The sequence below is a fragment of the Trichosurus vulpecula genome, chromosome 3, assembly GCF_011100635.1.
Source record: "Trichosurus vulpecula isolate mTriVul1 chromosome 3, mTriVul1.pri, whole genome shotgun sequence".
In the NCBI taxonomy this organism is placed as follows: Eukaryota; Metazoa; Chordata; class Mammalia; order Diprotodontia; family Phalangeridae; genus Trichosurus; species Trichosurus vulpecula.
The window spans coordinates 37,367,415-37,379,261 of NC_050575.1; the positions used below are offsets into that span (position 1 = coordinate 37,367,415).

Consider the following 11,847-nt stretch of genomic DNA (forward strand, 5'->3'; position numbering starts at 1 on the left):
AAAAGCAATTAGGAAATATGCAAATATAGTGACTAAATTGTCCATGCCCTTTGACCCAGAAACTCTGTTGCTGTGCTCATACCTCAAGAAAGCTATTGATAAGAATAAGGAGGACCCATATACATCAAAATATTCATAGCAACACTCTTTTTGTGCTAGCAAAGAATTGAAAATAAGGTGGAAGACCATATATTGGGGAATGATTAAAAAATTATGGCGCCTGGATGTAATAGAAAATGATTGTGCTGTAAGAAATTTTGTATATGATGAAAACAAAGAAGCATGGAAAGATTTACGTGAATGAGCAGAGGCAAGAAAATAATATACATATTAACTACAACAATATAAATAGAAAGAGCAACTACACCAAAAAAATACAAAATAGATGTAACAAAATTATAAATATTGAGCAGAACTTGAATAAATTGATATGAGAAGATGCCTCCCCAATCCACTTATTTGTGGAAGTGAAACATCCACAAGTATTACACATTGCACACTTTTTCAATTTATTAATCAGTTGTCTGATATTTTTCTTCTTTAAAAAAGTATGATTTGTTATATAGGATTGCTCTCTGGAAGGGGAAGGTGGAAGAGATACTAGGGATAACTGATGACATAAGAAACAGAAGATGTCAGTAAAAACATTTTGGAAAAAAAAGTTTAAAAAAGTCTATATGAAAGTCCTACATAAAAGCATAGAATTAGCTGGAAATAGGGAATTCCACTAAATATTTTGAGCCAGGAGAGAGAGTATGCCAGCAACCCCCAAAGGGATACCTGGGAGTTTTGGAATGGAAAGGAGGGGCCTTGGCTTTGGCCTTTCCCTGGGTCTCCTTTCCTTTCTCGCTACCTCTCTGCACTCTGGCCAGAGGAGGACCTTGAGAAGCTTTGAAGGGTCAAGTTGATATTGGACCTCCCATATTCCCTTTGTTGTCCTTATGGTATTGAATCAGCTAATAAAAGAGGCCCCTGATGGGGAGCTTGTACTACCATACAAGCTCTGAAGGGATAAAAGTGGGTTTCCAAGGTATCTAACCTACTCTCGTGGAGTAATCACTTTCTAAACCTACAGAACCTGTATCTCTGCTGCCCATTAGCAGGTGTTAAAATAATTGTCTTTAAAAAAAACATACTTATGATAGTGTCTGGAACCCAAGACTCATCTGTGAGAGTGATTGTTTGGCATAAGTGTTTTGAGAGCTTAAATAGGCTACATGTACAAGGCTATATTTGCTGCTCTCGATATTTGTAATTAATGACAATTGCCATCCTTCTTTTGTAAATGTAAATAAATTAACAAAGTACACAACATGCATACACACATTAGCAGCTGCCTCATAGCACATATCCTAAACGCAAGACACTTCAGCACATGAGGTACTCCACAAAATTTTGGCCCTTAGTGAATGTTGCACCTCTAGTGTGCCTTAGAGTCTAGAGACTGGCTCACGAAAGTTGAATTAAATCATAGATTCAGGTCATGAGCAATTTTAGCCCCTGTTTGGTATTCTGCCATGCAGCTCCTTGTGAGTTCATGATCACATGTGCAGAGAAGTGGACTCTTGGACTCTGGAAAAGTTTCTTGGAACTAAGTCAAGTCCATGAAAGCTGGCCCTGACTGCTAAGAGAATAGACTCAATAAATTTTCAGATTTTCCCTCTTTTATTCTTCTTTTGCTCCCTCAACCAATTACAATACTCAAACATTCTAAAATTTACCTCTAGGAGCAGAGATCACAGAAAACATTTCAGTTCCCCACCAATCAGGGCCTTGGAGACCCTAAAGAGGAAAATAAGTGAAACATCACTGATATATCTGGGATATGGGACTATCATATAAAAAGGGAAAATTTGGAAGCCATCTTTGCTACTATCCTACCCCCACTATGAGCTGATTTTATATAACTGATAGCCATTCCAGACTGCTAATAGAGGCTAAGATTCAAATATTTGTAGCATACCCTGTCTCTAGCACCCCACCAAACACTGCCCACTACTTTCCAGCTCCCCTTTATAAGTTGTCATCCTCCATTAGAATGTAAGTTCCTTGAAGGCAAGGACAGTCTTGCTTCCTTGTTTTTGTGCTTTGAGGATTTAGCACAGTGCCCAGCACACAACAAGTCCTTAATAAATTATCATCTGATGTCAGAGAAATCTGAAACCATAAGTATTCAGATCAGTCAGATTCAAAATTTTTTTAACATGCCCTTTAATTCATGCCTTTTGGGACTATACTTTCTACCAGGCACTATCATAAGCATGTTTTTTTTAAAAGACAAGTATTTTAACACCTGCTAATGGGCAGCAGAGATACAGGTTCCATAGGTTTAGAAAGTTATTACTCCATGAGAGTAGGTTAGATACCTTGGAAACCCATTTTTTTCCCTTCACAGCATTAATAACATTGATTTAGTATATGAAAAAAATCATTATCAACATTGTGTCCAATTGTGCCCAGCATAGTGTTAGATGACATACAAAGAGATGTAGGCACAAGTTCATACACTCTTTCAAATGTGTCTAACAACCAGAAAATAATGAGCAGTAGGAGAATCTTAGCCATTAATGGCTATTATTATCAAATGATAGTTATCTCATTAGCATCCATTGCACTGAGCTGAGCACCTAAGGTATTGATTTCCAAGCATTTAGTTTTCTTTTTTTAGTTTTTAAAAACATCTCTGTTAGTTAACATTATTGCTATGTACCTCAGCCTAGGGACAGAGAAAGAGAAACATAAGATTGATGCTGTATCATAATAAATCAGTGAAATATCACCATAAGTCAAAACCATGATTTGAGTCACTTGGTCAATCAGCATTTATTAAGTCCCTATTGCCAAGCATTGTGCTAAGCACTGGAGATACAAAGAGAGGCAAAAGACAGTCTCTGTCCTTGAGGAAACAAGCTACATACAGGATTAGTAGGAAATAATTATCAGAGAGAAGGCACAGGAATTAAGAGGGGTTGGGAAAGACTTCCTATAGAAGATGGGATTTTAGAAGGGACTTGAAGGAAGCCAGGGAGGGAGAGTATTCCAGGCATGGGGGACATACAAAGAAAATGCCTAGAGCTGAGAGATGGAGTGTGATGTTTAAGAAACATCCAGGAGGCCAGAGTCCCTGGAGCTATACTTCTACCACTTGTGAACCCTCCAGCATGTGCTTCATCCTTGAACATGGTAATTACTCTAAAGTTATAGCAGTAGTGAAACCATCAGTTACTTTATAGAGATTAATTCATGTTCAGGAGGGGTTAAGGTTAAGATACAGCTCTAGGCAGCTAGCTGCCAGGAGAAAACAACAGAAAGGTATAAAGTTCCAGATCTACAAGAGGCAGAAAAGAGAAGGAATTGTGTTATCTGCAGTAATTGACCTCAGTTGGTTATTTCTAGGAAGACTGTATTAATAACTAGCATTTCTATAGCTCTAGGGTCACACAGAACCTCTCACTTTGTGGACTCCAGGGCCAGCACCGTTCTCTACCATACCAAGTTGCAAATTGCCACAAAGCTTTCTTCCTTTCTTTGTCTTTCTTTCTTCCTTTCTTTCTTCCTTCCTTCCTTTCTTTCTTTCTTTCTTTCTTTCTTTCTTTCTTTCTTTCTTTGTTTCTTTCTTTCTTTCTTTCCTGCTTTCTCTCTCTCTCTTTCTTCCTTCCTTTCTTTCTTCCTTCCTTCCTTCCTTCCTTCCTTCCTTCCTTCCTTCTTCCTTCCTCCTTCTTCTTCTCTTCTTTCTCTTTCTTTCTTTCTTTCTTTCTTTCTTTCTTTCTTTTTCATTAAATAGCAGCAGTTGAATTCAAGAAAAGAAGAAAACAACCGCCAGCAACATTATGTTCTCCCATTGATGACTTCCACGGTGATTAAGAAAAAAATCTGTCTTCATAAAAGTCTAAGGTGGCTAGAATGTAGTGAAATGAAACAAGAATAACATGCTGAAGGCTTCCTCCTTGGCCTAGACTTACTGAAGCTTAGTTTATGGGGAGGGGCCAAGAGAATAGAAATCCAAAGCTCCCCTTGTGGAAGGAAGAGAGTTGTCTTGCCTAATATTTTCTCATGTTAATCTAACATATGCTTCTTTCAGGAGGGGAGGCATGAAACTTTAGTATAGTATTGAGTTTAGTTTGGACACAATTCATTCAATTTATAATTTTTAAATTACAATATGCAATAAATGGCCAAAATCCTCCCTTTTAGCTCTAAAAAGCATTCTACTCATCTTTTAGAACTCCTTGGTAACCCAGGTTCAGTGTGGAACGTTTTGAGAAATCATCTTTAGGCAAACACAGTTCAAGGCCTCATTCTGGGCATCACCACAGACCAGGCAGGACCCTCCATGGCTCCTGAGGCAGGTGGTGGTGGTGGTGGTGAAGTGGCTAGAGGAAGAGTAAATAAACGCTTCTTAATTGGCAACTAGGTGACACAGCGAGTAGAGCCCTGGACCTGGAGTCAGGAAGATATGAGTTCAAATCCCACTTAAGGCCCTTACTAGCTATGTGACCCTGGGCAAATAATTTAACCTTTGCCTAACTCAGCTTCTTCATCTGTAAAATGAGAAAAATGATAGTAATAATAATAGCACCTACTCACCTCCCAGGGTTATTGTGACAATCAAATGAGGTAATATTTGTAAAGTGCATTACAAACCACAAAGCGCTATATAGCTGCTAGCTGCTACTATTATTATTTTTTAAATAACTTACTTATTTTCAGTTTACAACACTCTGTTCCACAAGTTTTGAGTTTTAAATTTTCTCCCCCTCGCCCCTCCCCCAGATGACATGCAATCTGATATCGGCTCTATATATACAGTCATATTAAACATATTTTCACATTAGTCATGTTGTAAAGAAGAATTATAACCAATGGAATGACGCATGAGAAAGAAGAAGCAAAACAAAAAAGAGAGAGCAAATAGTCTGTTTCTCTCTGTATTCAGACTCCGTAGTTCTTTCTCTGGATGTGGATGGTATTTTCCATCATGAGCCTTTTGGAGTTGTTATTATTATTATTTGAAGTTCACTCTATTAAAATTTTCACTAACCAGGCAGGTACCTATAGATGGAGACCACAGGGACCAGTGATCTTTACCGGTACCTATCCTTTAACCCTTTTTCATGTTTTTCCTGAGGCTCATTGCTTTGGGGTTGTCTCTCTCAATAGCAGAGCTAGGCGCCATAGTACAGCAAAGCCAAAAATCTCCTCAGGCCTGGAATGCACTCCCTTCTCCCCTCTACCTCAGAAATCCTTCACTTCCTCCAACATTCAGCTCAAGCTCAGAGCCCTTCCTGATTCCCCCACCTGTAGTGTAGTCCTTCTCTAAATACCTCTGTGTTTGTCCTGTACGTACCTATGTTATAGGGAACCGGCCCGTATACAGAATAATACTGATACAGTACCACTAGCAGAAGAGTTTTTAGAGCCTGCTTCTTGGGAAGTTGCCATGATATATAATGAAAGTTCTTTGAAGAGACTTTGGAATATGCAAAGATATTCTATAACTGGCTCTGGTCAGATAACCACCTGGTGGACAACGGTTTCTTTACTTGGCTTAGAGCCAGGAACCAGGACTGGGAGTGCCTTCAAAAAGGCTTGGCCTCTCTTGATTAGGTCTCTAATCTTGTTTTGACTTCTCTTTGGCTGAGTTCTTCCTGTTAGATGTCATCCATTAAGAGTAATGTGGAAGTGGTGATGCCTCCTTGGGCCTTCTCCTTATTTGAGGCCAATATGAGCCCCATGAAAATGGCCCTTAGTCCTTTGTCTGCCTCTGCATTTGTTCTTTTGTTTCAGGTGAAAGAAGTTCACCTAAGCTGGGGAGTCTGGGAGTTAAGTCCACACTGGCTTTTGCAGTCAGCCCAACATGGGTACACAAAGAAGTGAGGAGTGATCTGTGAGATCAGACTCCTAGGTAAATAAGATGAGTACTCATTCATTTGGCAGTCATTTTGTATTTGGATGTGAACTTTGTGGGATCAATGCTATGTAGAATCTGCATTAAGTCTGAACCCACTCTTCCCAGGAATTGAGATGTTACATAGAGAGTGTGCCCCTATGGCATTAGAAAAGAAGTGTTTATGCTTTCGTTCTTAATATACCTTTGAAGTAAATATCCCTTTGTAAAAGCTAATCAACACTAAATGATTAAATGGAACTTCATGACTAGCACTGGGCAGAACACACCTAGAATGGGGCCCTAAGCTGGTGACATTAGAGGAAGCACTTCAACCCCCCTGGGGGTGCCTCTAGAGCCCCAGTGGGGAGATAAAGGGGCACTTGCTCTGAGAAAGTGGGGCCAGAGAAACTGAAAGTGCCTTGAGGTTAGGGATGATTTTATTTTTTTCTATTTGTATCTTTAGCACCTAGCACAGTGCCTGATATATAATTGGCACTTAATACATTTTTGTTGATTTATTGAACCATGAATCAAATAGCAAAACACTTATAATGAGGACAAAATAGCAAAGTAAATAACAAGGGAAATCAATATAGTACAATCATTGTTACCCCACGAACAAAAGAGCGCAAGACTCCCACACTGGTGGGGAAGGGAGCACTACCAGAAAAATGCGTGTTCCTAGGTAAGGAAGGATTGCGTTGGTTCTAGCACAGCTCTTTTAGCTCAGGCCCTTGGCAAACATCTGTGTCTCTTTGGTTCTTTAAAAAAAGTAAACAATGTTAAACTCTTCACAAATTTGTGTGTCATCCTTGTGCAGGAGCCATGCTAATCTCTGTATCATTCCCATTTTAATATACGTGCTGCCAAATCAAGCACTCTCAATGCTTCTTGATTCCATCTAACACAGTTCTCTTATACGACTCCATCCCTCAAAGCTCCTCTTGCCATTTCCATTCCATTCTGCCTCCAAAAGGAAAATTCCACTTAATTTCCACCATATGTCATTGCTGTGTCTCCACGGCTGCCATTCATTGCTTCTTTGCTAAGCTGCTACTGCCATCTGGTAGTCCTATCATCTACTTGTGTGGCTTCCTCTTCCTTAAGGGTTGAGGGAGGGTTTTGATGGAGCCCTTTATTTTTACATATCTCACAATAATTTCCTGATATATACCTTCCTCAAACTTACCCCCTGTAATAAAAAAAATAGTTAAGCAAAACTGACAAAATGATAATGCTTGATAGCATGTGCAACTTTCTGCTCTTACAGTACCCTGCTTCTCTAGTCAGAGAAGATAATTGTGTCTCATCATCTGTTCTCTGGGACTAAAGTTGACCATTTATAACCTGTCTGACTTCAGTTGCCTATTGCTATTCCTTCCATTTACATTACCACGATCATTGTGAATACTGTTGTGATTTGCTTTTGCGCTCTACATCCCATGTTTCTCAGAATTCTTCATTTTATTATTCCTGATGTGACAATATTATGTTACATTCATGAACTGTGACATATTCAGCCAATCCCAAATATACAGACATCTACCTGGTTACCTATATTTTGCCACCGCAAAAGTACTCATACATAAATACTTTGGCATAAATATTTGCCTTTTTTGTTGTCATTATTTAGTTCTAGTACTGAGATCACTGGGTCAGTGGTATATATGGTTGAGTGAGTTTTCTCCCATAGTTCCAACTTGTTTTCCAGAATGATCAGATCATTTCACAACTAAAGCAACTGTGTCTTAGTGTGTTTCTGTGTGTATTCAAAAAAATGTTCATTTCTTTACATCATCATCTTTGGCAATGCAATGTATAAATAAAACTCACAGTTATTTTACTTTGCATTTCTCTTAATAGTAGGGACCCAGAGCATTTTATATAGTTACTAAGAGTTTATATTTCTTCTTTTGAAATGAACAAATACTTACAACCTTAGACCAGTTATCCATTAGAAAATGACTCTTGCTCATATATATACATATACATATGTGTATGTGTATATGTATGTATATTTATATATTCCCATTAATTTCATATGTATTTTTGGATAGCAAATCTTTATCAGAGGTATTATATGCTAAGATTTTTCCTTAGTGAACCTCTCTTCTGTTCTACCCGAATTGATTTTGTTCACGTAAGAGCTATTTAATTTTATGTAATCAAAATTGTCTCTCTTATCCTTGATGATAGTCTATGCAAAAAGACTTCCCCCCCAGCCATAAATCTGAAAGTCACCTCCTTCCATTCTTCTCTACTTTATGATATGTATGTAGTACATGGATTTGTAGTAGTATAGCTTAGCTGAAATAAATATTGTATAGCTAGATGGTATCTAATCTGAGATTTGGCTCACCCCATATCCAGAGAAACCATGGTGATGGAGAGTAGGAAGAGGGCCTTGACTGCACTGCCAGCAGCCTAGTGGAGGAGGGCCGGCAAGCTCTAGGGCGATTTCTCCCTTTCTCTCCAAAGATGATATTTGGGCTAGAATTATATTTATTTACTACACATCAAATGTTGGTAGTATGGGGAGTAGGATTCTCTATTTAAAGGATTCAAAATAATGAGTTCTTACCCCAACATCTGACTGAGGTCTTTGGGTTTATCAAATACTAAGCTACTGGGCTCATTTGCTTCTACATATTATATACCTAATCTGTTCCATTGATCAATCACTCTTTCTTATCCAATATCAAATTGTTTTGATGATTACCAGTTTGTAACATATTTTGAGATCTGGTACTGCTAGGGGCCTTCCTTCGCATTTTTTTCATTGATTCCTTTGCTAGTCTTGAACTTCTGTTCCTCCAGATGAATCTTATTATTTTTCCTAGCTTCATAAAATAATCCTTTGGTAGTTTAATTGATATAACACTGAATAAACAAATTAATTTAGGTGGTATTGTCATTTTTCTTTTTTTGTCTTTCTTTGTCATTTTCTTATATTGCTTCTGTCTACCCATGAACAATGACTATTTCTCCAGTTATTTACCTCTGTCTTTATTTGTGTAGAGTGTTTTTTAATTGTTCATATAATTCCTGTATGAGACTTGGCAAATGGAATCCCAAGTATTTTATACTGTCTGCAACTATTTTTCATGGAATTTTTCTTTCTTTTTCTTCCTGCCGGATTTTATTGGTAATATATAGAACTGCTAATGATTTGCATGGGTTTACTTTATATCCTGCAACTTTGCTAAAGTTGTTAATTATTTCAACTAGTTTTTTAGTTTACTGTCTTAGGTTCTCCAAGTAGAGAGAGGGCCTCCAGAGTCCCAGAGAAGTCAGTTTATACATCACTTTGAATTACACATGGCCTGTGTCAGGCATGGAGCCACCTCCTGTTTGATATCCACTTTCCTTTGGTACAGAGCTTTGAGAATTTGCTGGCAGTAGAGCCTGGTGAAGCAGCATCACAACATGAAGAGAAAGAGACTCATCCAGGGGCTATGTTGTGTTTGGAAACAAACTTAGTGGGGCAGATGCTAGATTACAACTATTTTGAAGTTTGAGCCCACTCTTGCCAGGGAACAAAGTGGCAAAGGAAGAAGTTCACACCTGGTATTAGGGGAAATGTTTTTGTTGGGGGAAATATACTTCTCTTTTTACTATTTCTTCCTAGTAAATATCCCTTTGTAAAAGCTAATTAATACCAATTTTTAAAAGTTATATTGGGGTACTAATTACTAAGTTAATTACTGAGTTACAGGCAAATACTAACTGTAACATTGAAGAGAACACCCAGCAATGGGGTCTCAAGCTGATAGCATTAGAGAACATTCCAATTCCTTAGGGGTGTCACTAGAATCCTGGGAGGGTCATATATCTAGCTACGGTCTGGGACTTTATCCTTCAGTGTCCCTGGGAGTTGGGATAAGGGCCTCAAGAATCTAGGAGGCTACATTTACAACATCTTAGCTTTAAGAACAATACTAGCCAGAGTCACCTTGTGATAAAACCAATATCCTTCTTCCTCTCCCCCCACCCCTATGTAAGTTAGAACATTCCTTGAGGCTAGGTTGGCTCAAGGGACTAAATCAGGCTTAGACTGTTAGTGTCACTTACTCACTGATGGGGGCACTCTGTTGCTTGGCTGGTGCATCATGATGATGCTCAACTGAATCAACTTGGATTGATGCCTGTCCTTTCTTGAATAGCTTTCTTCTTCTATGGTTAAATAAGCATCTGTTTTCTTAATTGTTGAATGACCTCATTTTGTTCGAATATTGAGCCTAAACTACTAGAAGACCAGCCTGAGTCAGACCCAACCCAGAATACACCTCTAACCACCTCAGTAACTACAAGTGACTTCTCCTTGCTTCTGGAAACAACTGCTCAGTTCACTCAAGATACTAAGCCAACTCTCTTCTCAATATTTCTCTTCCACTTTCCCAAATAGAGGTTATGATAGATTCATAAAGACAGACAGTATCTTGAACTTCTTTCTCTCTTCTCTCTTAGTCTTTATCTAGACATGACAGGTAAATAATAAGATTTTCTCAAGTCCTCATTCTTAATAGACTCTCTCCAGACTTACTTTTCATAAAAATGTCTTTATAATATTTCTTCATAAAATAATAGTTTGATAGTTTGAACAAGAAAGAAGTTTCTTCACAAACTTTCCATAGATCCTCAGAGAACAAAATTAAACTCTCACTCTCCCTAACTGCATAGGGAAAAGCACCTCAAAAAAAAGTTAAAATTGTGATTTTTAGCATTTGCTCTTAAAAAGACAATAACAGTTCCTATAACCTCTGTAAGGAAGGCTTTTGGACCAGAAGTTATATATACAAGATGAGCAGAAGGCAAATTTTATTTGGGGGGTAGAAGACAGTAACAGCTGGGGGAAATCAAGAAAGGCTTAATGTAGATGGTGGTACTTGAATAATGTTTTGAAGGAAACAAAGAATTCTAAGATGGGAAGGATTTCACAGGTCTTCCTAACTCCAAGTCCACCAAAAAAAAAAGTAACAAGTCCCTACTTCTGTCTGGGTCACAGTGAGCAAATTCCTTTTACTTTTTTTCTTGTACCAGAGCCTAAGCTATGTGTCCTTCCCCTCCCCCAATCCAGTTCAAAATATTTAAACACTGGTTCCACTTTTTATTTGCCCCTTCTGTGATGCCTAGGCATCCAGCTTCTAGGCCAGGCAAATTATCTTGATGTTCTGATATTATAAAGAAGCATTTAGTAAGGCTGGAGGGGGGATGGGAGGAGTTGGTCAACCTTTGCCAGGCTCAGGTTATCTCTGCAAAAAGTCTCTGGCCCCTTTCATAAAGAAACAAGGTCTCTGGATCTATTCATAAGACATATAGAAAGGAATGAGGAGTAAAAGATAAAGGAAGCAAAATCTGCCTCTCCCTTATCCCCCCTCTCTGTCCCCCTACCCCCAAGAAAAGTAAGGAGTCTGGACTAAATCAGCCATAAGGCCTAGAATGAAAAGTTATTTTTCCTGGAGTTAGTAACTAGTATTTAGAATTCCAATCACACTTAGCAATTGAAAAGGGTTTTACTTAGGTATTTTTTGAACTATGGGTAATGCACTGAAGGTTTTAGTTATTCTGAGGGCAGAACAATTTCTTTTCTAAAGATAATTATGTATGAAAGTTGCCTGGACTTTGTAGCCCAAACATTGGGCTTAGAGTACCAATGCCCTGTTTACTCTTAGCCAAACTAAAGGTTATCCCTAAGTATACTGCAAAATCTGAGCTTGCATTAAGTGATGATAACTGCCTGCATATATAGGCTTCTTAGATCTGACCTCACTAATATAAATCCCTACACATGCAAGAAAAAATTAATAAGCACCAAAATTCCTTCTCCTCTCCTGGGAAATAAAAATAATTTTATTCTAGCTACTTAAATTTTGATTACTATTTAAAGCAGAATTTTCAAAATTAGCACATTATTTTGGAACTTTCTTTAATCATGCAGGTCTTTTCTAAAATTTACA

At 38.1% G+C, this 11,847-nt stretch overlaps 1 non-coding gene across 1 annotated transcript; it reads right to left on the reverse strand.

The window, feature by feature from the left end:
- Positions 1 to 6,665: 6,665 nt before the first annotated feature.
- On the reverse strand, positions 6,666 to 6,769 carry LOC118845115. The gene has a single exon (XR_005009999.1). It is a non-coding gene; the product is annotated as a U6 spliceosomal RNA (small nuclear RNA).
- Between the last annotated feature and the right edge of the window lie 5,078 nt (positions 6,770 to 11,847).